The following is a 25,789-nucleotide window of genomic DNA, read 5'->3' on the forward strand; positions in this document are numbered from 1 at the left end:
TGACTGCTATTATGGGTCGTGAGACCCTTAATGTGTAATATTATGTGTGTGGCTCTTCCGAGCCTCTTAAATAAAGCTTGTATGTTTATGGTTATGTTCTGATGCCATCGATGTATCTATACATATCGGTATGCCATGCGTACGTGTGTCTTACCTGGTATGTATGGGGTTCGAATACCTAGTCGTGAACTTTAGTAGCACCCCTTACAAGGAAATGCCCCTTTGTGATCCAATGAGCCTTGGTAGTTCGCTACTGCTCCGGACACATTGGTTGACCGGCATGTGTCCTTCTTAGCTGCTGTGTCTGTCCCCTTTGGGGAAATGTCACGCGATGTAATGGAGTCCTTGTAGCTTGCTACGACTCGTCTACATTCGCCGATGACCGACACCTGCTTTGTTGGGTCATGTATGCCTGTCCTTGTGCGGTACTGCCACTTTGGTTTATGACTAGACATGTCGATCCGGGTTCTTTGACATTGGATTGCTAGCGATACTATCGCATACGTGAGTCAAAAGACGCAAACGGTCCCGGCTAAGGTAAGGCTGCAGCCGTGGAGTTAACCGTGCGTGAGACCACAAAGGGATGCAATGTGTTACAGGCTAGATTCCTATGGCTTAGGATCGGGGTCCCGACAAAAATTGTGTGTGATCATGAATCACAAACGGTATAGTTCAAGCTCCGTCATCAATGACACGAACTGTGTGCGATGGCGGATCCAACAAATACGATTCAGAAAAGGCTTGCATGTGCGATGCGAGGATACAATTCTTCCATACGAAATGTTTGCAATTAGCTAAAATAACACAAACGGTTATAGAGGTCTAGATGTGTGTGATAGAGGGCACATAGTTCACTATGAAAATTTGTGTGCGATGATACACCAGAGAACACATAATTTCGCATAAGAAGGTGTGTGTGATAGCTGGCAAACATGTCAACAATTATAATCGTGTGGGAACACCGATAATAACACAAACGAGTCATCCTGACAAGTTGTGTGTGTTGTAGGCATGCTGTGGCTAGTAAATAATTGTTAGCAATTGTTAAAAGCATTTCGACGTGTTCCTTAGTTTAATCGTATGAGATGTGATTTTATCTATTTGCACAACATCAATATGATGTGTATAAGGAACAAAAACATATATACTTACTAGAACATGATTACATAACCAAAAAAAGAACACAATGCCATTTCAAACATTGTATCATAAATACCAAAAATATTACAAGGTTCAAATTCCAGATTTACGAGGCCTAAAGTCAAATATTACAAGGTTCAACTTGATATTAAAAATCAAATTCATCTTCTTTAGAATCTGAGTCATGCAATATTTCTGCGAAGCGATCCGCCGACGAGAAGTCATATGTCGGCTTGATACAATGACTTTTGAATAATCTATCATTTGAAGTTCCAAACTGAATTTGAGCTTCTAGAGAGCCTTTTCCATTCAGCTGTAGACTGATACGCCTCCAAACTATCTATAATTTTTTATCTTTCTTGGATACTTTTTGGGTATTTACATACCAATTTATATTATTTTTTAGCACTAACCTATTGACCCAGTGCCAAGTGCCAGTTGTTGTTTTTTGCGTGTTTTTTGCTTTTCAGGTTTACAGTACCAAACGAAGTCCAATTGCCATGAAACTTGTTGGCGATTTTCTATGGACGAAAAGTAGACATGGAAGGTTCGGGAGGATGCTAGAATCCTCACAAAGGAAGCACCACAAAAGTGGGCACGCCTATGGGGTTGCTTATATGCCCTGTTACCTGATGCCCCCCCCCCCCCCGGCTGCCTCCTAGCATACCTCTTCATCCTATAACTTATCTTTAATCCCAAAAACCCCAGGGAGCACCCCGAAACACTTTTTCCATGAATGCAAGTCTCTGTTCTATCGTGAGGCCATCTGGAGCCCTTTTTCGGTTCCCTGTCGGCGGGGGAATCGATCACGAAGTACGTGTACATCAACCTCGGTGCTCCCATGTTGATGTGTCAGTAGTTCACCACATACCTACGGGTCGGTAGTTAGTACCTAGATGGCTATCTCTCTCTCTCTCTATCTATCTATCTATCTATCTATCTATCTTCAATACAATGATTATCACATCTTTGCTTTGATCTATCCGATGTAACTTTTTGTGCAGTGCGTTTGTTGGGATCCGATGAATTGTGGTTTTATGTTCAGATTATTCATGATCAATATTTGAGTCTTCTTTGAATTCTAAATATGATTCTTATGTGCATGATCATCATAGCTTCGTAAATCTCTCCGATTTATTGATTTGCTTTGGCCAAGTAGATTGATCTTTCTTTAGTGAGAGAGGTGCGGTGTAGCGATAAACCTTGGTTCTCTATTGAGGGAAATAATTACTTATATTCTGTTGCATCACCCGTTCCTCTTTAGGGAAACGCAATGTAGATCACAAGTATCAGGAAGGATTCTGGCGCCCTTGCCGGGGAGTATCACCAACCTACTATTAAGTCACTTCACACAAAGTATCATCCACTTGTTCTTGTTTTTATTTGCTTTTCTATTTTGCTTGATCCCTAAAACTCAAAAAGACAAATATATTTACCTTTGCTAGTTTAGTTGTTTGCTTGCAACAATCATGTTATCACACACAAACAGAAAATAAAGACTTATGGATCCACATAAAACTTTCTACTTGGATCATCTTCTTTCCGCTTGTGCTCATGTTGAAACCCCAACTAGATTAGTTACGAGAAAATCATTAGATAAGCATGCTCATTTTTTGCGTAACCGGTTGTCTGAAAAGGGATGACGCTTATGCCATCAAATAGTGTCTGACGTGCTATGCTTGGAATATGTGTGAAATTTATGACTTCACTTGTTGTTGTGAGAACCATAAAAAACACCTCCCCTACCTATGTGAGTTTAATGATAATGAAATCTTATCTTCCTATGCCAAGGGTGTTCAAAGTTACTATGATATTGAACAAATTGAAAAATTTATTGCTTTTAAGGGTGATTATTAAATTGCTTCTTTGATTGAAAAGTATGATGCTAGTTTCTACAAATCTAATTTTTTTGTCATACTTAAATATTGCTATGGTTTTAAAGCCTATGTTAAAGAATTTATTGAGAGGATGTGTAACATCCCAAATTTTGGAATGTTATAATAATAAATTATATGTTTTGCTCGCTTGAGTGTTTGGTTGAAATTGAGTGAAATTTGAAACTTTTAAACATAGGGAATAAAAGGACTTTCCCAAAACTTTCTTCCTTGCTTTTGATTTCAAAATTCAATTTCATAGAGAGAAGATGTCATGACTTATTCAAATAAAGAAATTTGCATTTGAAAACTACTAAAATTTCGTATTTGAAATTTATTTCATGATTAGTCCTATTTCAATTTTAAATTGTGAAATGAAATTCAAGTTATCTTACTCAAATTCAAAAATGAAAGGTGGAACATGACCCTCCATACGAAGGGTATTATTGAGAGGTATTTGTATTTATAAACCGAGAGGGGTATTTGAAAATATTTGAAATAGGATTTAAATTCAGTTTGGGAATTTTCCAAAAATATTTTTTTAATAATTATTTTGGCCGTGGAAAAATGTTAAACATGTTCTTCTGTTTTTCTCATAGTTTTAAAATATAAAACCTATATATTTGGAGTTTTATTTATTTTCCTTTTGTAGTTTTTCCTTCTTTTTTTTAATTAGAAGGAAAGGGTTTTTAAATAGGAAAAATAGTGTCGGTCATGAAGCCTCCCATGCCGCCCACCTGGCGAGTCTGGCCCAAATCCCCTCCAAATCAGATATGAATCCTTTCGGATCAGCCGCTTGAGCCGCGTGGGCTCTCTCTCTCTCTCTCTCTCTGCCACCCCGACCCCACAGCCAACGGAATCCCCGCTCGCTCTCCACCTTCCTTCCCTGCACCCGAGCCTCACCTCACCGAAGATCCACTTCCGAGCTGAATCCCGTTGCGGTTCATTTCCTTCCAAATGCCCTGAGCCTCTCGCTGTAAAAGCCCATGTCTTCGCACCAGCTGAGCTCCTAAAAGCTTGTTCCCCAGCACCAGCGCCACCGCATCACCACCTCGCCGGAGTTTTGCTCCACCACAAAACACCCGAGTTCGCCCCGCTCATCTCCCTTACCTCCAAGGTCCACCACCGCTGCTAATTGATGTCGGAGAGTATCCGCCATCTCGTGGTTATCCCCATAGTCATCAAGGACCACCGGAAGCCCCTCTGCATTACCACCGCCGCTCCTGCCTCGCTGAAAACCACCATCACTGGTGACCTCCACCCGTGTAAGTTGTCGGAAAAACCTCCTATGTTAGATCTAGATCCCACGGCTCGTGTTGGAAGTAGTTAAAGCCCGAAACATTTTCTTTTATTTTGCGACTTTTTACTTGTTTAGCTATAACATGCACACCCCTAGTCCAATCAGAGTGTGCCACGTAGCCCGAGTGTTTGTTAGTTTAGATTTTCCTTTTTCTGTTTTTAGTTTGAAAATACATTAGATCCTGATTTTGTTCTTCTTTAACTTTTATGTTTAGTTACTTTTTGAGTGAATCGTTTTTCATTTGATTAAGCAAATTATGTAGTTTCTATAGATATACAATTTGATTATGTATGAATAGTTTAAATTTGAATTCAAACAAATTTTCTTCAAACCTTGTTTTGTGGATAACTTGAGTTTAAAAAAGGTTATGAGTTGATTCTTTTTGCTACTCGTCACTTGTGACTCTATTTATTAGTAGGTTTAATTTGACAAATTTTAGAATATTTTAAATTAGTTTTTTACACCAAAATAGTACTAGTTTAGTTATGCTTATTTTAGCCTTTTTTTAAAATAGTTTTAATTTATTTTTATTGTCACTTGTGGCAAATTGTTTTATGTGTTTGTTAGTGAACAATATCTTTTCAATAGAATTATTTTATTTTGGTTTGTGTTATTTTTAAGCTTGAATTGCATGGAATCAATTCTAGTTCAATAAATAACTTGAAATTGATTTCAATGCAAATTAAATCCTTTTAGAAAATGTTTTCAATAACTTGTTTTATAAATTTTATTTTCTCTTAACTTTAAATTTAGATCAATTTTTTTATAGTAAAGTTGAAATTGTTTTCGATTTAACTCAAGATTAATCTTGTTTAGGTCATAAGGAGAGTTTGATAAACGCTCTTACATTAGTTCCTTTAGCTATTTTTTGATGAAAAATCCTTTTTACTATGTTAGTTTTTTATATTTTTTCTATTATTTTATTATCTTAGTGTTTTGTTTGCTGTTGTCTGTATTAGGACAAGAAATTATATTGTTTAGGGTGTCACTTTTCATAGTTTCTTTATTTTTGTTCTTCAAAAGTAATTATTTTTGCTAGTAAAATATTTTTTGTCATGTATTTGTTTTTGATTTTTTGTTGTTGTTGATAGTAGTTTGTTCATAGGAAAAACTATTCTTGGTTGCTTTGACAAAGTTTTGTTGTTTTAGCTTTTGTTTGTAGTATTTACTTCATGTCATTACTAGAGTGTTTAGTAATTGTTTTTGCTTCTTGATTGTTAGTATCGATTTGTAGAATTGTTTGCTTATGTGAATACTGTGTTTGATTATATAGATTTTCTTAGAGTGACGAATAGCTCTATGAGGTTATTATTCTAAGTGGGATACTATCTTCATCAACTTACCACGCAAGTTCACTTTGACCATATTTTCATGACTATGCTTTATTGCATCTAGAGACACCATTTCACCATTTCCTCCAGTAGTGTTATTACATCGTGTAGTTGAGTAGAATGCATGAGGTAGGAAAACCCACTACCCTGTTATCAAGCCCTAGGACGTTATTGATTTTGATGCTACGCTATAGTAGAAGGGGGTTGGTATGAGTGTTTCGGAGTGGTGTGAGAAGGAGGACTCTACGTCAATGAAGACAACTTCATGATGGCATCTTCAAGGCCTACATCTACAAGACCTCAAGACTTCAAGACTCGATACAAGATTTCAATACACTCTAATGGGTGAAGGATGGTTTTAATGGGCACCACGGAGAAGCCAATGGATGACCCGGGATGTATGGAGAAGCGCCATGACATCTTGCGTAATACTTCACCCAGACTGAAAGAGACGAAAGAATACTCCATGCCCAAAAGCTTACCTGTGCAGCCACAAGTCAGTATGGGCTCTGGCATGGTTGACCTTAGTTCTGACTCTAGTTGGGACAATGCTAGAAGATGTAGACGAATAGTAGGATTGGATGGGCATCGGATAGTGGTCAGAGGAACTCTTTGAAAGACCTTATTTCCTTGTTGTGTTCTCAAACACCCGGCAGTGAGAGGACTTACAAGGAAGGAAGGATTCTTGTGGGTAAAGTGCACAATACTCGGCAGAGATAAAACCTAACCAATTAGCCGTGTCCCTCGTTACGGACAATTTGAGCCTCTGGACTTGGATCTATCTGGACTTTAAACATCGGACTGATAATAAATTGAAGGCCACTTACAATGATTTAGGCTTTGAGACATTGATTGGAGGAACCATGTCATACTACATAACTGTGTATTGAAAACTCATGACAATTCCGTTGTTGTAGGAAAAAGAAAATAAAACCAACTTTTATGCAAAAACTCAGACACACAGACACAAAGCCTTATTGCATATAGAATAGTGTTATCATCTGGTTTCTACTATTGTGATCTTACCGGTACATCTAATGTACTTCACCTACACAATTTCAACCTATCATGTTGCGGGATTTTCTACGACGAATAAGAGTTATGATTTTGGGTTACGGTCTACACTCAACTTGCTGTTGGCATTGATCGGACTCCACACCTTAAGGTTTTCAATGAGACTCGTGAGGTATATATCAGTTTTACGTTATTTACATGTGATTGCACTTTGATATATACATTGATGTACGGTGTGTGTTACCATTTTTATCTTGGGATGTCATAGATTCACACAGGTCTGACACGTTTTGAGTCAGGTCTCTACATATATGGTATCAGATCGCATGTCGACTGTAGGACGTGATCCTAGAAAATTGCTTTGAAATAGGAAGAACATGATATGAACAACTTTTACCTTCAACTACTCTTGTAACATCTGAATTCTTTGAGTGAACCTTCCTTATTTCAAACTGTAGATGGAGAGATACACTCTGAACAAAAGATAGCACTACGAAGATGTTCTTGGTGGCCTATTCCTCATGGAACTTGTCCTAATGTTGAAGTTGCCAATACATGAGATCAAGGTAGTGAACAGGAAGTTTAGATCATGGGGCATTAGCACTTGAGTTTTTGGACTTCAAGGAAACCCCAAGACTAAAGACATCAACAATGGGATGTTGAACCATGATTGTGATGTGGGCATGAACATTGTCGTCTGATGGCTGCTGTGTATCCCATGCAACGGCGCCAGAAATAGTTGTGTCGACGGCACCAGGAATCCTTCAACTGCGGCTATGCCTTAAGGGACTTCCTAGGAAAGTATGCAAAGGATTTCCCCCGTGGCCTTGGAGCCTTGCGTTGGTGTTCCCTCGAAGCGGAAAAGGTGATGTAGCACAGCGACGGTAAGTATTTCCCTCAGTTTGAGAACCAAGGTATCAATCCGGCGGAAGAGTATCTCAAGATCCTGCACAAACACAAACAGCTTGCACCCAACGCTATGAAGGGGTTGTCAATCCCTTATAGATTGTTTGCCAAGTGAGAACTGAAAGCAACAAAGTAACAAAGCAAAGTAAAAGCGAAGTTGTAAACGATGGATGTGAATATACCCGGGGGCCGTAGTGTTTACTAGTGGCTTCTCTCTTGAAAGCAAGTAGACGGAGGGTGAAAAATTACTGTCGAGCAATTTATAGAACTGTGCAAAGTCGTGACGATATCTATGCAATGATTATTTCTATAGGCATCACGTCCGAAACAAGTAGACCAATACTTTCTGCATCTACTACTATTACTCCACACGTCAACCGCTATCCAGCATGCATCTAGTGTATTAAGTCCATAAGAATAGAGTAACGCCTTAAGCAAGATGACATGATGTAGAGGGATAATCTCAAACCAATGATAAAAACCCCATCTTTTTACCCTTGATGGCAACTGCTTGATGTGTGCCTTGCTGCCCCTACTGTCACTGGGAAAGGTCACCACATGGCAGAACCCAAAACCAAGCACTTCTCCCATTGCAAGAATCATAGATCTAGTTGGCCAAATAAAACCCAAGACTCGGAGAGACTTACAAGGATATCAAATCATGCATATAAGAAGTCAGCAAAGACTCAAATATATATCATAGATAATATGATCACAATTCCACAATTCATCGGATCTCGACAAACACACCGCCAAAGAAGATTACATCGGATAGATCTCCATGAAGATCATGGAGAACTTTGTATTGAAGATCCAAGAGAGAGAAGAAGCCATCTAGCTACTAACTACGGACCCGTAGGTCTGAAGTGAACTACTCACGAGTCATTGGAGGGGCGATGATGATGATGAAGAAGCCCTCCAGCTCCAAAGTCCCCTCGGGCAGGGTGCCGGGAAGGGTCTCCAGATGAGATCTCGCGGAAACGGAAGTTTGCGGCGGCGGAAAAGTATTTTCGAGGCTCCCTTGATTTTTTGCGGAATATTTGGGAATTTATAGGCCAAAGATCTAGGTTAGGGGGCGGCCAGGGAGGCCACAAGCTTGCCCACCGCCGCCTCCCCTGGTGGCGGAGTGGGGGCTTGTGGGCTCCCTGGAGCCCATCTGGCTTGGCCCAAAAGCCCCCTGGACTTCTTTCCTTTGTGAAAAAATCATTTCGGGGTTTTTCTTCCGTTTGGACTCCGTTCCAAAATCAGATCTGAAAAGAGTCAAAAACACGGAAAAAACAGGAACTGGCACTTGGCGCTGTATCAATAAGTTAGTCCCAGAAAATATATAAAAAGATACATCAAACATATAAAGAAGGCAAGATAACAACATAAAACCATAAAAAATTATAGATACATTTGAGACGTATCAAGCATCCCCAAGCTTAACTCCTGCTCGTCCTCGAGTAGGGAAGTGATAAGAATGAATTTTTGATGCTTTCATGCTACCTAGCATAGGTGTCCTTTGTAATTCCTCTTATGTGACGTGAATGTTCAGATCCATTAGATTCAAAACAATAGTTTTCTATTGACGTGGAAACAATAATAATTCAAGCAAACTAGCAAAGTAATCATGAACTTTCAAAATAACAAGGCCAAAAGAAAGTTATCCCTACAAAAGCATATAATCTAGCTATGCTCTATCATCATTGCACAACGAATTTAAATCATGCACAACCCCGGTATTGGCCAAGTAATTGTTTCACACCTTTACTTTCTCAAACATTTTGAACTCTCACGCAATACATGAGCATGAGCCATGGTTATAGCACTATAGATGGTGTGGAATGTGGTGGAGGTTGCAAGACAAAAAAGGAGAAGATAGTCACATTAACTAGGCATATCAATGAGCTGTGGAGATGCTCATCAATAGATATCAATGTGAATGAGTAGGGATTGCCATACAAATGATGCACTAGAGCTACAAGTTTGTGAAAGCTCTTAAAGAAAACTAGTGGGTGTGCATCCAACTTGCTTGCTCACGAAGACCTAAGGCAATTTTGAGGAAGCCTATCATTGGAATATACAAGCCAAGTTATATAATGAAAATTTCCCACTAGCTATATGGTGGTGACAAAACGAGAGACTCTCAATCATGAAGATCATGGTGCTCAAAATGCACAAGTGTGGAAAAAATGGTAGCATTGTCCCTTCTCTCTTTTTCTCTCATTTTTTTATTTATTTTGGTGGGCTCTTTGGCCTCTTTTTATGGGCTTCTTTGGCCTCTTTTATTTCCTCACATGGGACAATGCTCCAATAATGATGATCATCACACTTTAACCTCAAAACTTAGAGCAATTATGACTCTATATGGAATGCCTTCGGTAGTGTACCATGGCAATGATTTAGCATGGCATAGACATCAATGGAAACATCATGCTAGCTATCTTACGATCATGCAAAGGCAATGTAGATGTGGTGGCACATGTCATGGTGGTAGTTTCATGGCAATATATCTCGGAATGACTTTGCAAAAGCCATAGTAGGTAGGTATGGTGGCTGTTTTGAGGGAGGCTAATGGTGGGTTTTGTGCACCGGCGAAAGTTGCACGACACTAAGAAGATAGTGATGGTGGAAGGTGAAAGTGCATCTAAACCATGGACTCAACATTAGTCATGAAGAACTCATATACTTGTTGCAAAAGTTTTTTTAGTAATCAAAACAAAGCATTCAACGCATACTCCTAGGGGAAGGGTTGGTAGGTATAAACCATCGCGCGATCCCGACCGCCACGCAAAGGATGACAATCAATATACTAATCATGCTCAGATTTCATCACATAGCGGTTCACCATACGTGCATGCTACGGGAATCACTAACTTCAACACAAGTATTTCTATATCCACAACACCTTACAAGCATGACTTCCATATTACCATAACAACAACTCAAAACTAATTGAGATGAATCAAACTTCTCTAACTACTCAATGCACATGAAGGTGGAAGTTTTCGTATCCCTTTGGATAACTACCCCTTTTGAGACTACTTTCAAAGCATAGATCAACTACCAAGGCATGCACCGCTGCGCTCTAAAAGATATAAGTGAAGCACACAGAGCAAAAGTATCTAGCTCAAAAGATATAAGTGAAGCACATGTGAGCTGAATTGTCTACCAAAAGATATAAGTGAAGCTCGACAAAATCACGGTGTGTGCATGTATCTCTCTCTAGGTGTGCAGCAGGGATGATTGTGACACAATAAAATAAAAGACTCCAATGATACAAGACGCTCCAAGCAAAAACACATAACATGTGGTGAATAAAAATATAGCCCCAAGTAACGTTACCGATGGATTGAAGACGAGAGAGGGGATGCCTTCCCGGGGCATCCCCAAGCTTAGGCTTTTACGGCATCCTTGAATCTCTTGGGGTGCCTTGGGCATCCCCAAGCTCGAGCTCTTGACACTCTTTATCTTTTTGTCCATAAGAACTTCACCCAAAACTTGAAAACTTGACAACACGAAACTTAAACAGAAACTCGTGATAACATTAGTACAAGAAAGCAAACCACCACTTCCTTAGGTACTGTAGCAAACTTAAATTATACTTGTGCTGATGTTGGGTTACTATACTTTCAATCTTCATGGATAATACCCCCCGATACTATCCATAGTTTCATCAAAATAAGCAACCAACACAACAAAAACAGAATCTGTTAACAGCAGACCAGTCTGTAGAAATTTGTATGTTTCGTATACCTCTCATACTTCAAAAATTCTGAAAAACTACGACAATCTGAAGAATTTGCGTAGCAATCAGCAGCAAAAAGAATCAACTCAAAACCTCTTACAGAAAAAAATGAAAATTCTTTTCGTGAGCAGAAAGTTTCTGTCTTTTCCAGCATGACCAAACGATCATCCTCAAGACTAATCATAACGGTTTTGCTTGGCAAAAACGCAAAAAGAAACACAAAAAACACAATCATAACAGAATTATGAAAGTGTGGAAAACACAAAGCAGAAAGAAAAAGGATAAATTCGTTGGGTTGCCTCCCAACAAGCGCTTTTGTTTAACGCCCTTAGCTAGGCATTCGATGATGCTCTCACAAAAGACAAGAATTGAAGCACAATGAGAGCATCCTAAAGCATGTGAAAATCACATCTAAGTCTAACATACTTCCTATGCATAGGCATTCTATAGGAAAACAGATTGTCAAGACAACCAATAGTTACCATATGCAAGGAAGAATAAAGGGACAAGAGCAATCTCTGTTGGACATATGCCCTAGAGGCAATAATAAAATGGTTATTATCAGATTTCCTTGTTCATGATAATCGTCTATTGTTCATGCTATAATTGTATTAACACGAAACAGTAATACATGTGTGAATAAATAGATCACAATGTGTCCCTAGCAAGCCTCTAGTTGGCTAGCTCGTTAGTCAATAGATGATCATGATTTCCTGATCATGGGCATTGGATGTCATTGATAACGGGATCACATCATTGGGAGAATGATGTGATGGACAAGACCCAATCCTAAGCCTAGCACTAGATCGTATTGTTCGTATGCTAATGCTTTTCTAATGTCAAGTATCTTTTCCTTCGACCGTGAGATTGTGCAACTCCCGTATACCGTAGGAGTGCTTTGGGTGTATCAAACGTCAAAACGTAACTGGGTGACTATAAAGGTGCACTACGGGTACCTCCGAAAGTGTCTGTTGGGTTGGTACGAATCGAGATCGGGATTTGTCACTCCGTGTGACGGAGAGGTATCTCTGGGCCCACTCGGTAGAACATCATCATGAGCTCAATGTGACTAAGGAGTTAGTCACACGATGATGTGCTACGGAACGAGTAAAGAGACTTACCGGTAACGAGATTGAACAAGGTATAGGTATACCGACGATCGAATCTCGGGCAAGTTCTATACCGACAGACAAAGGGAATCGTATACGGGATTGATTGAATCCTTGACATCGTGGTTCATCCGATGAGATCATCGTGGAGCAAGTGGGAGCCACCATGGGTATCTAGACCCCGCTGATGGTTATTGGCCATAGAAGTGTCTCGGTCATGTCCGCCTGTCTCCCGAACCCGTAGGGTCTACACACTTAAGGTTTGATGACGCTAGGGTTATAGGGAATTGTTATATGAGGTTACCGAAAGTTGTTCGGAGTCCTGGATGAGATCCCGGACGTCACGAGGAGCTCCGGAATGGTCCGGAGGTAAAGATTGATATATAGGACGGATGGTTTCGGATACCGGAAGTGTTTCGGGCATCACCGGTAACGTACCGGGACCACCGGGACCACCAGAGGTGGCCCCGGGGGACCACCGAAGGGGTGCAACGACCCCGGGAGATAAGGTGGGCCAAGTGGGGGTGGGACCAAGCCCCTAGGTGGGCTGGTGCGCCTCCCCACTCAGCCCATTGCGCAAGGGAGAGAAAAGGGGGGGGGGCAAACCCTAGGCCAGGTGGGCCTAAGGCCCACCAGATGGTGCGCCACCCCCTCCTCCCCCCTCTGGCCGCCGCACCTCCCATCTGGGGGGGCTGCCGCACCCCCTAGGGTGGGAACCCTAGGGGTGGAACCCCCTCTCCCCTCCCCCTATATATATCGGGCACTTTTGGCCATTGAGACACACGGTTTTTCCCTCTCTCTCGGCGCAGCCCTGCTCTTCTTCCTCCTCCTCTCCGCTGGTGCTTGGCGAAGCCCTGCCGGGAGACCTCATCTCTCCATCGACACCACGCCGTCGTGTTTCTGGAGTTCTTCCCCAACCTCTCCCTCCTCCTTGCTGGATCAAGGTGCGGGAGACGTCACCGGGCTGCACGTGTGTTGAACGCGGAGGTGCCGTTGTTCGGCACTAGATCGGAATCGCTACGAGTACGACTCCATCAACCGCGTTCTAGCAACGCTTCCGCTTAGCGATCTTCAAAGGTATGAAGATGCTCTTACCCCTCTCTCGTGGCTGGTCTCTCCATAGGAAGATCTGAATATGCGTAGGAAAATTTTGAATTTATGCTACGTTACCCAACAGTGGCATCCGAGCCAGGTTTTCTATGCATAGATTCTATGCACGAGTAGAACACAAAAGTTGTGGGCGATGATTTGTCAATTTGCTTGACGCTACTAGTCTTATTATTTTCTGGCGGTATTGTGGGATGAAGCGGCCCGGACCGACTTTACACGTACGCTTACGTGAGACTGGTTCCACCGACAGACATGCACATCGTGCATAAAGGTGGCTATCGGGTGTCTGTCTCTCCTACTCTAGTCGGATTGGATTTGACGAAAAGGGTCCTTATATAGGGTAAATAGCTTTGGCATATCATGGTTGTGGTTGTCACGTAGGTAAGAAGGCGTTCTTGCTAGAAACCCAAATCAGCCACGTAAAACTTGCAACAACAATTAGAGGACGTCTAACTTGTTTTTGCAGGGTTTGACATGTGACCTGATATGGCCAAAGTTGTGATGTTGCATGTATGATGTATGAGATGATCATGTTATTGTAATAGGTTTCACGACTTGCATGTCGATGAGTATGACAACCGGCAGGAGCCATAGGAGTTGTCTTATTTTATTGTATGAGATGCAACGCCATGTGCTTACTACTTTTACTTCATTGCTAACGGTTAGCTATAGTAGTAGTGATAGTAGTAGTTGGCGTGACGACTTCACGGAGACACGATGATGGAGATCATGATGATGGAGATCATGGTGTCATGCCGGGGACGGTGATGATCATGCGATGCCTGAAGATGGAGATCGAAAGAGCAAAGATGATAATGGCCATATCATGTCACTATATGATTGCATTGTGATGTTTATCATGTTTTACATCTTATTGCTTAGAACGACGGTAGCATAATAAGATGATCCCTCTTAAAATTTCGAGAACGTATTCCCCTAAGTGTGCACCGTTGCGAAGGTTCATTGTCTCGAAGCACCACGTGATGATCGGGTGTGATAGATTCTAACGTTCGCATACAACGGGTGTAAGCCAGATTTACACACGCGAAACACCTAGGTTGACTCGACGAGCTTAGCATGTACAGACATGACCTCGAATACAAGAGACCGAAAGGTCGAACATGAGTCGTATGGTTGAATACGATCAGCATGAAGTTGCTCACCATGGTGACTAGTCCGTCTCACGTGATGATCGGACACGGGTTAGCCAACATGGATCATGTATCACTTAGATGACTAGAGGGATGTCGATTAAGTGGGAGTTCATACTTAATTTGATTAAATGAACTTAATTGTCATGAACTTAGTCTAAAAGTTGTCTTTATAAATATTGTAGATGTCCAACGTCAACCTCAGTTTCAACGCATTCCTAGAAAAAACAAGCTGAAAGATGATGGTAGCAACTATGCGGACTGGGTTCGCAACTTGAAGCTCATCCTTGAAGCAGCTAAAAAGGCTTATGTCCTTGATGCGCCGCTAGGTGACCCTCCCGCTCCCGCGGCATCCCAGGACATTCTGAACGTCTGGCAAACGCGGAGTGATGAGTACTCTCTGGTTAGGTGTGGCATGTTATACAGTTTAGAAACGGGGCTCCAAAGGCGTTTTGAGCAACACGGGGCATATGAGATGTTCCAGGAGCTGAAGCTAGTTTTTCAAGCTCATGCCCGTGTCGAGAGATATGAAGTCTCCGACAAGTTCTTCAGCTGTAAGATGGAGGAGAACAGTTCTGTCAGTGAGCACATACTCAAAATGTCTGGGTTACACGGTCGTCTGACTTCACTAGGAGTCGAACTTCCGGATGATGCTATAATTGACAGAATCCTCCAGTCTCTCCCACCAAGCTACAAAGGCTTTGTGCTTAACTACAACATGCAAGGGATGGAGAAGACCATTCCCGAGTTGTACTCGATGCTCAAGTCTGCAGAAGTAGAAATCAAGAAAGAGCATCAAGTGTTGATGGTCAACAAGACCACTAGTTTCAAGAAAGGCAAGGGTAAGAAGAACTTCAAGAAAGACGGCAAAGCTGTTGCCGCACCCAGTAAGCCAGATGCCGGGAAGAAGAAAAAGAACGGACCCAAGCCTGAGACTGAGTGCTTCTATTGCAAGGGAAAGGGTCATTGGAAGCGGAACTACCCCAAATACTTAGCGGACAAGAAGGCCGGCAACGTTAAAGGTATATGTGATATACATGTTATTGATGTGTACCTTACCAGCGCTCGTAGTAGCTCTTGGGTATTTGATACCGGTGTTGTTGCTCACCTTTGCAACTCAAAGCAGGAACTGCGGAATAAGCGGAGACTGGCCAAGGACGAGGTGACAATGCGCGTCGGGAATGGTTCAAAGGTCGATGTGATCACCGTCGGCACGCTACCTCTACATCTACCATCGGGATTAGTCTTAAACCTTAATAATTGTTATTTAGTACCATCTTTAAGGATGAACATTGTATCAGGATCTTGCTTAATGCGAGACGGCTACTCATTTAAGTCAGAGAATAATGGTTGTTCTATTTATATGAGTGATATGTTTTATGGTCATGCTCCACTGGTGAATGGTTTATTCTTGATGAATCTCGATCGTGATGTTACACATATTCATAGTGTGAGTACCAAAAGATGCAGAGTTGATAATGATAGTCCCACATACTTGTGGCACTGCCGCCTTGGTCATATCGGCGTTAAGCGCATGAAGAAGCTCCATACTGATGGACTATTAGAGTCTCTTGACTTTGAATCATTTGACACATGCGAACCGTGCCTCATGGGCAAGATGACTAAGACTCCATTCTCAGGAATAATGGAGAGAGCAACCAACTTATTGGAAATAATACATACTGATGTGTGTGGTCCAATGAACGTTGAAGCTCGCGGTGGTTATCGTTATGTTCTCACTCTCACCGATGATTTGAGTAGGTATGGGTATATCTACTTGATGAAGCACAAATCTGAGACGTTTGAAAAGTTCAAAGAATTTCAGAGTGAGGTTGAGAATCAACGTGACAGAAAAATTAAATGTCTACGATCTGATCGTGGAGGAGAATATTTGAGTCACGAGTTTGGCACACACCTAAGGAAGTGTGGAATCGTTTCACAACTGACGCCGCCTGGCACACCGCAGCGCAACGGAGTGTCTGAATGTCATAATCGCACTTTATTAGATATGGTACGATCTATGATGTCTCTCACCGACTTACCGCTATCATTTTGGGGATACGCATTAGAAACTACAACATTCACTTTAAATAGGGCACCGTCTAAATCCATTGAGACGACACCGTATGAACTATGGTTTGGCAAGAAACCTAAGTTGTCATTTCTTAAAGTTTGGGGCTGCGATGCTTTTGTGAAGAAACTTCAACCAGAAAAGCTCGAACCCAAAGCGGAGAAATGCGTATTCATAGGATACCCTAAGGAAACTATTGGGTATACCTTCTATCTTAGATCCGAAGGTAAAACCTTTGTTGCCAAGAACGGATCCTTTCTAGAGAAAGAGTTTCTCTCGAAAGAAGTAAGTGGGAGGAAGGTAGAACTTGATGAGGTAATTGCACCCCCTCTCGAACAGGATAGTAGCGCAGCGCGGGAAGTTGTTCCTGTGGCACCTACACCGACTGAAGAGGAAGTTAATGATGATGATCATGAAGCTTCGGATCAAGTTACTACTGAACCGCGAAGGTCCACAAGGGCACGCTCCGCACCAGAGTGGTACGGCAACCCTGTGATGGAAATCATGTTGTTAGACAACGGTGAACCTTCGAACTATGAAGAAGCGATGGCGGGCCCGGATTCCAACAAATGGCTTGAGGCCATGAAATCCGAGATAGGATCCATGTATGAGAACAAAGTATGGACTTTGGTGGACTTGCCCGATGACCGGCGAGCCATAGAAAATAAATGGATCTTCAAGAAGAAGACTGATGCAAACGGTAATGTAACCGTTTACAAAGCTCGACGTGTCGCAAAGGGTTTTCGACAAATTCAAGGAGTTGACTACGAAGAGACTTTCTCTCCCGTAGCGAAGCTGAAATCAGTCCGAATCATGTTAGCAATTGCCGCCTTTTATGATTATGAAATTTGGCAAATGGACGTCAAAACAACGTTCCTTAAAGGAAACCTTAAGGAAGAGTTGTATATGATGCAACCAGAAGGTTTTGTCGACCCTAAGGGTGCTAAAAAAGTATGCAAGCTCCAGCGCTCCATCTATGGGCTGGTGCAAGCATCTCGGAGTTTGAACATTCGCTTTAATGAGGTGATTAAAGCGTTTGGGTTCATACAGGTTTACGGAGAAGCTTGTCTGTACAAGAAAGTGAGTGGGAGCTCTGTAGCTTTCCTCATACTGTATGTGGATGACATATTATTGATGGGGAATAATATAGAGATGTTGGAGAGCATAAAGGCCTATTTGAACAAGAGTTTTTCAATGAAGGACCTTGGAGAAGCTGCATTCATATTAGGCATCAAGATCTATAGAGATAGATCGAGATGCCTCATAGGTCTTTGGCAAAGTACATACCTTGACAAGATATTGAAGAAGTTCAATATGGAAAACTCAAAGAAAGGGTTCTTGCCAGTTTTGCAAGGTATGAGATTGAGTAAGACTCAGTCGCCGACCACGACAGCAGATAGAGAGAAGATGAGTTCTGTCCCCTACGCTTCAGCCGTGGGCTCTCTAATGTATGCCATGCTGTGTACCAGACCTGATATAAACCTTGCCATAAGTTTGGTAGGGAGGTACCAAAGTGATCCAGGCATGGAACACTGGACAACAGTCAAGAATGTCCTTAAGTACTTGAAGAGGACTAAGGAAATGTTTCTCGTTTATGGAGGTGACGAAGAGCTCGTTGTAAAGGGTTACGTCGACGCTAGCTTTGACACCGATCCGGATGACTCTAAGTCACAAACCGGATACGTATATGTGTTGAATGGTGGGGCAGTGAGCTGGTGCAGCAGCAAGCAAGAAGTTGTGGCAGCATCTACATGTGAAGCGGAGTACATAGCTGCTTCAGAAGCGGCTCATGAAGGAATTTGGATGAAGGAGCTCATCACCGACCTTGGAGTGGTTCCAAGCGCGTCGGGTCCTATGACACACTTCTGTGATAACACTGGAGCCATTGCCATAGCCAAGGAGCCCAGGTTTCACCGAAAGACGAAGCACATCAAGCGCCGCTACAACTCCATCCAGGACCATGTCCAGAGTGGAGTGATAGATATTTGTAAAGTACACACGGATCTGAATATTGCAGACCCGTTGACTAAACCTCTTCCACGAGCAAAACATGATCAACACCATAATGCTATGGGTGTTCGATACATCACAATGTAACTAGATTATTGACACTAGTGCAAGTGGGAGACTGTTGGAAATATGCCCTAGAGGCAATAATAAAATGGTTATTATCATATTTCCTTGTTCATGATAATCGTCTATTGTTCATGCTATAATTGTATTAAGAGGAAACAGTAATATATGTGTGAATAAATAGATCACAATGTGTCCCTAGCAAGCCTCTAGTTGGCTAGCTCGTTAGTCAATAGATGATCATGGTTTCCTGATCATGGGCATTGAATGTCATTGATAACGGGATCACATCATTGGGAGAATGATGTGATGGACAAGACCCAATCCTAAGCCTAGCACTAGATTGTATGGTTCGTATGCTAATGCTTTTCTAATGTCAAGTATCTTTTCCTTCGACCGTGAGATTGTGCAACTCCCGGATATAGTAGGAGTGCTTTGGGTGTATCAAACGTCACAACATAACTGGGTGACTATAAAGGTGCACTACGGGTACCTCCGAAAGTGTCTGTTGGGTTGGTACGAATCGAGATCGGGATTTGTCACTCCGTGTGACGGAGAGGTATCTCTGGGCCCACTCGGTAGAACATCATCCTGAGCTCAATGTGACTAAGGAGTTAGTCACACGATGACGTGCTACGGAACGAGTAAAGAGACTTACCGGTAACGAGATTGAACAAGGTATAGGTATACCGACGATTGAATCTTGGGCAAGTTCTATACCGACACACAAAGGGAATCGTATACAGGATTGATTGAATCCTTGACATCGTGGTTCATCCGATGAGATCATCATGGATCAAGTAGGAGCCACCATGGGTATCCAGACCCCGCTGATGGTTATTGGCCAGAGAGGTGTCTCGGTCATGTCTGCCTATCTCCCGAACCCGTAGGGTCTACACACTTAAGGTTCGATGACGCTAGGGTTATAGGGAATTGTTATACGAGGTTACCAAAAGTTGTTCGGAGTCCCGGATGAGATCCCGGACGTCACGAGGAGCTCCCGAATGGTCCGGAGGTAAAGATTGATATATAGGACGGATGGTTTCGGATACCGGAAGTGTTTCGGGCATCACCGGTAACGTACCGGGACCACCGAAGGTGGCCCCGGGGGACCACCGAAGGGGGTCAACGACCCCGGGAGATAAGGTGGGACAAGTGGGGGTGGGAACCAGCCCCTAGGTGGGCTGGTGCGCCTCCCCACTCAGCCCATTGCGCAAGGGAGAGAAAAGGGGGGGGGCAAACCCTAGGCCAGGTGGGCCTAAGGCCCACCAGATGGTGCGCCACCCCCTCCTCCCCCCTCTGGCCGCCGCACCTCCCATCTGGGGGGGCTGCCGCACTCCCTAGGGTGGGAACGCTAGGGGTGGCACCCCCTCTCCCCTCCCCCTATATATATCGGGCACTTTTGGCCATTGAGACACACGTTTTTTCCCTCTCTCTCGGCGCAGCCCTGCTCTTCTTCCTCCTCCTCTCCGCTGGTGCTTGGCGAAGCCCTGCCGGGAGACCTCGTCTCTCCATTGACACCACGCCGTCGTGTTGCTGGAGTTCTTCCCCAACCTCTCCCTCCTCCTTGCTGGATCAAGGTGCGGGAGACGTCACCGGGCTGCACGTGTGTTGAACGCGGAGGTGCCGTTTTTCGGCACTAGATCGGAATCGCTACGAGTACGACTCCATCAACCGCGTTCTAGCAACGCTTCCGCTTAGCGATCTTCAAAGGTATGAAGATGCTCTTACCCCTCTCTCGTTGCTGGTCTCTCCATAGGAAGATCTGAATATGCGTAGGAAAATTTTGAATTTATGCTACGTTACCCAACAATCTCAACATCACGAGAGGTGATTTGGTAACATGAAAGTTTCTACCAAAATATTTTCCTCTCTCATAGAAATTACATGTGGGATCATATTCGAATTCAACAATGTAACTATCACAAAGGATATTCTTTTCATGATCCACATGCATGCAAAGTTGACGCTCTTCAAAAAAGTGGGATTATCATCAACTAAAGTCATGACTTCTCCAAACCCACTTTCAATATCATTGCAAAAATCATATTCATCATGAGGTTTAAACAAATTTTCAAGATCATAAGAAAGATCATCACCCCAATCATGATTATTGCAACAAGTAGTGGACAAAGCAAAGCTAGCATCCCCAAGCTTAGGGTTTTGCATAATTTTAGCATGATTGTCACTAATAGGATTTATAGTGAAATCATTGCAATCATGCTTTTCATCCAAGGAGCCCTCGTGAAATCACTTCATGAATTTCCTCCTCACAATTTTTAGATTCACGCATCTTACACAAAACTCCAAAGAAATAGTCAATTGGCCTCAACTCACTAGCAATTTGTTCCACACGAGTGGGTCTCTTAAAGAGATTAGCTAGTGGACGATGATCCATATCAATGGATTTTTAGCAAGCAAAGATGCAAGCTAAAAGAAGGCACATGGTAACACAAGCAAATAGAAAGCGAGCGGAAGAAGGGAGAATGGAAAAACAAAAATGAAAATGGCAAATCTGAAGTGGGGGAGAGGAAAACGAGAGGCAGATGGCAACAAAAGTAAATGCAAGAGAAGAGTTTGTGAGACCTACTTGGATAGATCTTGATCTCTCCTCCCCGGCAACGGCGCCAGAAATACTTCTGAAGGCTGCTGTGTATCCCTTGCAACGGCGCCAGAAATAGTTGTGTCGACGGCACCAGGAATCCTTCAGTTGCGGTTACGCCTTAAGGGACTTCCTAGGCAAGTACGCAAAGGATTTCCCCCGTGGCCTTAGAGCCTTGCGTTGGTGTTCCCTCGAAGCGGAAAGGGTGATGTAGCATAGCGACGGTAAGTATTTCCCTCAGTTTGAGAACCATGGTATCAATCTGGCGGAAGAGTATCTCAAGATCCTGCACAAAGACAAACAGCTTGCACCCAACGCTATGCAGGGGTTGTAAATCCCTTATATATTGTTTGCCAAGTGAGAACTGAAAGCAACAAAGTAACAAAGCAAAGTAAAAGCAAAGTTGTAAACGATGGATGTGAATAGACCCGGGGGCCGTAGTGTTTACTAGTGGCTTCTCTCATGAAAGCAAGTAGACGGAGGGTGAACAAATTACTGTCGAGCAATTGATAGAACTGTGCAGAGTCGTGACGATATATATGCAATGATTATTTCTATAGGCATCACATCCGAAACAAGTAGACCGGTACTTTCTGCATCTACTACTATTACTCCACACGTCGACCGCTATCCACCATGCATCTAGTGTATTAAGTCCATAAGAACAGAGTAACGGCTTAAGCAAGATGACATGATGTAGAGGGATAATCTCAAACCAATGATAAAAACCCCATCTTTTTACCCTTGATGGCAACTGCTTGATGTGTGCCTTGCTGCCCCTACTGTCACTGGGAAAGGTGACCACATGGCACAACCCAAAACCAAGCACTTCTCCCATTGCAAGAATCATAGATCTAGTTGGCCAAACAAAACCCAAGACTCGGAGAGACTTACAAGGATATCAAATCATGCATATAAGAAATCAGCTAAGACTCAAATATATATCATAGATAATCTGATCACAACTCCACAATTCATCGGATCTCGACAAACACACCGCCAATGAAGATTACATCGGATAGATCTCCATGAAGATCATGGAGAACTTTGTATTGAAGATCCAAGAGAGAGAAGAAGCCATCTAGCTACTAACTATGGACCCGTAGGTCTGAAGTGAACTACTCACGAGTCATTGGAGGGGCGATGATGATGATGAAGAAGCCCTCCAGCTCCAAAGTCCCCTCCGGCAGGGTGTCGGAAAGGGTCTCCAGATGAGATCTCGCGGAAACGGAACCTTGCGGCGGCGAAAAAGTATTTTCGAGGCTCCCCTGATGTTTTGCGGAATATTTGGGAAGTTATAGGCCAAAGCTAGGTCAGCGGGCAGCCAGGGAGGCCACAAGCCTGCCCACCGCCGACTCCCCCTGGTGGCGGAGTGGGGGCTTGTGGGCTCCCTGGAGCCCACCTGGCTTGGCCCAAAAGCCCCCTGGACTTCTTCCGTTCAGGATAAAATCATTTCGGGGTTTTTCTTCCGTTTGGACTTCGTTCCAAAATCAGATCTGAAAAGAGTCAAAAACACGGAAAAAACAGGAACTGGCACTTGGCACTGAATCAATAAGTTAGTCCCAAAAAAGATATAAAAAGATACATAAAACATACAAAGAAGGCAAGATAACAACGTGAAACCATCAAAAAATGTAGATACGTTTGAGACGTATCATCGTCCATGATTATATTGCATGCTTAAGCTATCATAATAGTACTGAGCTAGGCAACCACTACTTTGGAAGGTTTGGATGGCAGAAGGCTGATGGAACATATATCATCTTGACGAACATACAAAAGATGAAATTTTCACCCCTGCTAGTGTATAATTAAGAAATGGACTAGTACATACAAAACCTTTAAATGCACCTTCTTGGAGCTTTATTTGAGAAGGAAGCTCATCGTCGGGACCTCAAGGACTAGAAGCTAAAGGTAGCCAATCACGAGAAGCAAGACCACGAGCTCCAGAAGACTCGTCAGGAGCTGAAGGACAGTCGTACTATGTCACATGCCAAGGATGTTGAGACCCAGAAGCTCAAAAACAAACTCATGAAACTACAAGGACGACAGAGGAAACTCCACATCAACATGGATGATCTGGTAGAAGAACTAGAGAAGATCAAGCATGACACAAGAAGCCCATTGAACATGAAGACATGGATAAACTAGCTTAGTATTAGCACCACCATGGGAGAATAAAGATGAAAGTTTTTGCGATTAAAGTAATCGACCTTACCAACCTTATGTGGGTGGCAATACTATAAAATTGATTGAATAAATGAATGTTTGGTTGTTATTAATTTTGTGTTTATTGAGTGGTTGGATAGATATGATATTCATAGGTTTGAATTTATTACAACCTTGAGAGACATAAGTTATAGAGGAGTAACACAAGCACTTCATATGGGAGAAGTATTGGGAATTGGAAAACTCCCGAGCATTGAAGACCTGAAGGAATGAAGACTTGGTAACGAAACCGTAGTAAATGAGCGCATTACAAACATTAGAAACTTGAGTTAGGATTTGATTGTTGATTGTGGGTGAGTTTCTATCTCTCTTTATCCTCCTCTGACCAAAACCTTGAACCCATGAACAAGATGCTCACAAAACCTTTTAGGAATACAACAACATTTCACCAAGGAGACACATACATTATTTTGAGTACCCACTTTATGACACCTTCAGATCAAAACCCTATATGAGTTGTTCCTCAAGGGCCCGGAAACGATCATTACTCCAACTAGTGATCATGATAACCCAAAAATCCCGAAGGACATGATGAAGCACATTCATCTTGAAGGATACACAGTCTACAAAGGCTATGCATTCATGGAAAATGGAGTGGAACTTTGGTATGTGGAAGTACACCTCCACTGTGCGAAAGGTGTTTGTCCAATGAGTATGGGACAATACTTCTTCATTTCTCGTGCACCACGAGCAACCTTCGTTGATTCTATTCGTGGAGCTGCTTTTGAAGCCATACGTCAGATTGGAGAAATACTTGAAGCAAGACCCCGTCACACCCAGGAATACCTTAGATAAGTGCATGCAAAGATGATGGAGATGAAGCTCATGGCCACCACAATAAAGAAAAATATGGATGATTTCAAGGAGCACATAGCAAAGTTCGAGTGGCACTAAAATAGCCCCAAGGGGACAAATGAATAAAGTTTGAAGTAATGTTTTACCACACCGAACAATGTGGATGGCAGCATTTGTAATAAAGTACTTCTGAATTGGAGTTTTGAGAAGAGATTAAGGATGTAATAAAGGATTGATTACAAAATAAATATTATTATGGATGAACCAATATCTTTTAATGGTAAACAGACCAATGGAAAGGAAAAATTATTTCTAGAGCATGGAGTGTGGACAAAAATAGTCTTAGAATTATTTTAATATGATGGTTACCCCAAGGGTGTGATGGAAAGAAGCACTATTGGATTTAAAGGTAGTGTAATGTTGGATTATGGAAGGGTAGTAACTCCAAGGATGTGTTAAAGTCATACAAGTGTTGAAGTGGGCCTACAACCCACAAACCTTAGGATTAATAAGGATCAAGCACCACCTTGATGATGGAAGAAACTTGAAAGAAACGATGATTGATCAACATACATTCTCTTAGTTGGATACAAAAACCCGAGAGTTGTTAAGAAATGATAGACGTTTTCTTAGGGTTGCAAAATCAATGGATTTAACCGAACTTCGTTCATGGACAAGAGAAATTCGGCAATGCTTGTGAGGGTGTCCAATTGTTAGAATATCAGATTTGCTAGACCTTATACAGAGTAATGATTTGGGTACAGAATGGATTGATCACCATGGCGAGTTACCCTTATTATTCACTCTTGTTATTTGGAATAGCAAATCCAAGTTACTTACCCATATTAAAGTGATGACGATCATTGAACATTGTTTTAAGCCTTAGAGTTGTATGATCATGAACCCTTGTACATGGCAGATGTTGCCAAAACTTAGGAATTTCACGGTGAGGATGAAGCCAAGACCCATTTCACTTTAGGATAACCACTAACGGTAGACCACCACGAGTTCAGTGATAAGTTGTTTAGAATTGCAAAAGGCCCGTCACTTAAGAAGACCCAGTATCAGAAGAAATTTACTTTGATGTAAGGACACAAGTTTTTTGGAGGGAAAACGTCATGACTATAACAGGAGAACATCACCAAAGAAATTACTCTAGGAATTGTGAAGAGAAAGAAATTTCCCAGATCCTAGAGGAATGGCATAACTTTGAGGGACCAGTAACTCTCATTTTAAGTGTTGTAGCACCCACACTTTTCACACTAGTGGATTTGATAGAATAACCCCAAACCCTATCCTTTTCGTTCTAGCCTCTTCGAATCTCGAGGACGAGATTCATTTTAAGTGTGTTCGG

Source organism: Hordeum vulgare, chromosome 7H (genome assembly GCF_904849725.1).
Source record: "Hordeum vulgare subsp. vulgare chromosome 7H, MorexV3_pseudomolecules_assembly, whole genome shotgun sequence".
NCBI lineage: Eukaryota > Viridiplantae > Streptophyta > Magnoliopsida > Poales > Poaceae > Hordeum > Hordeum vulgare.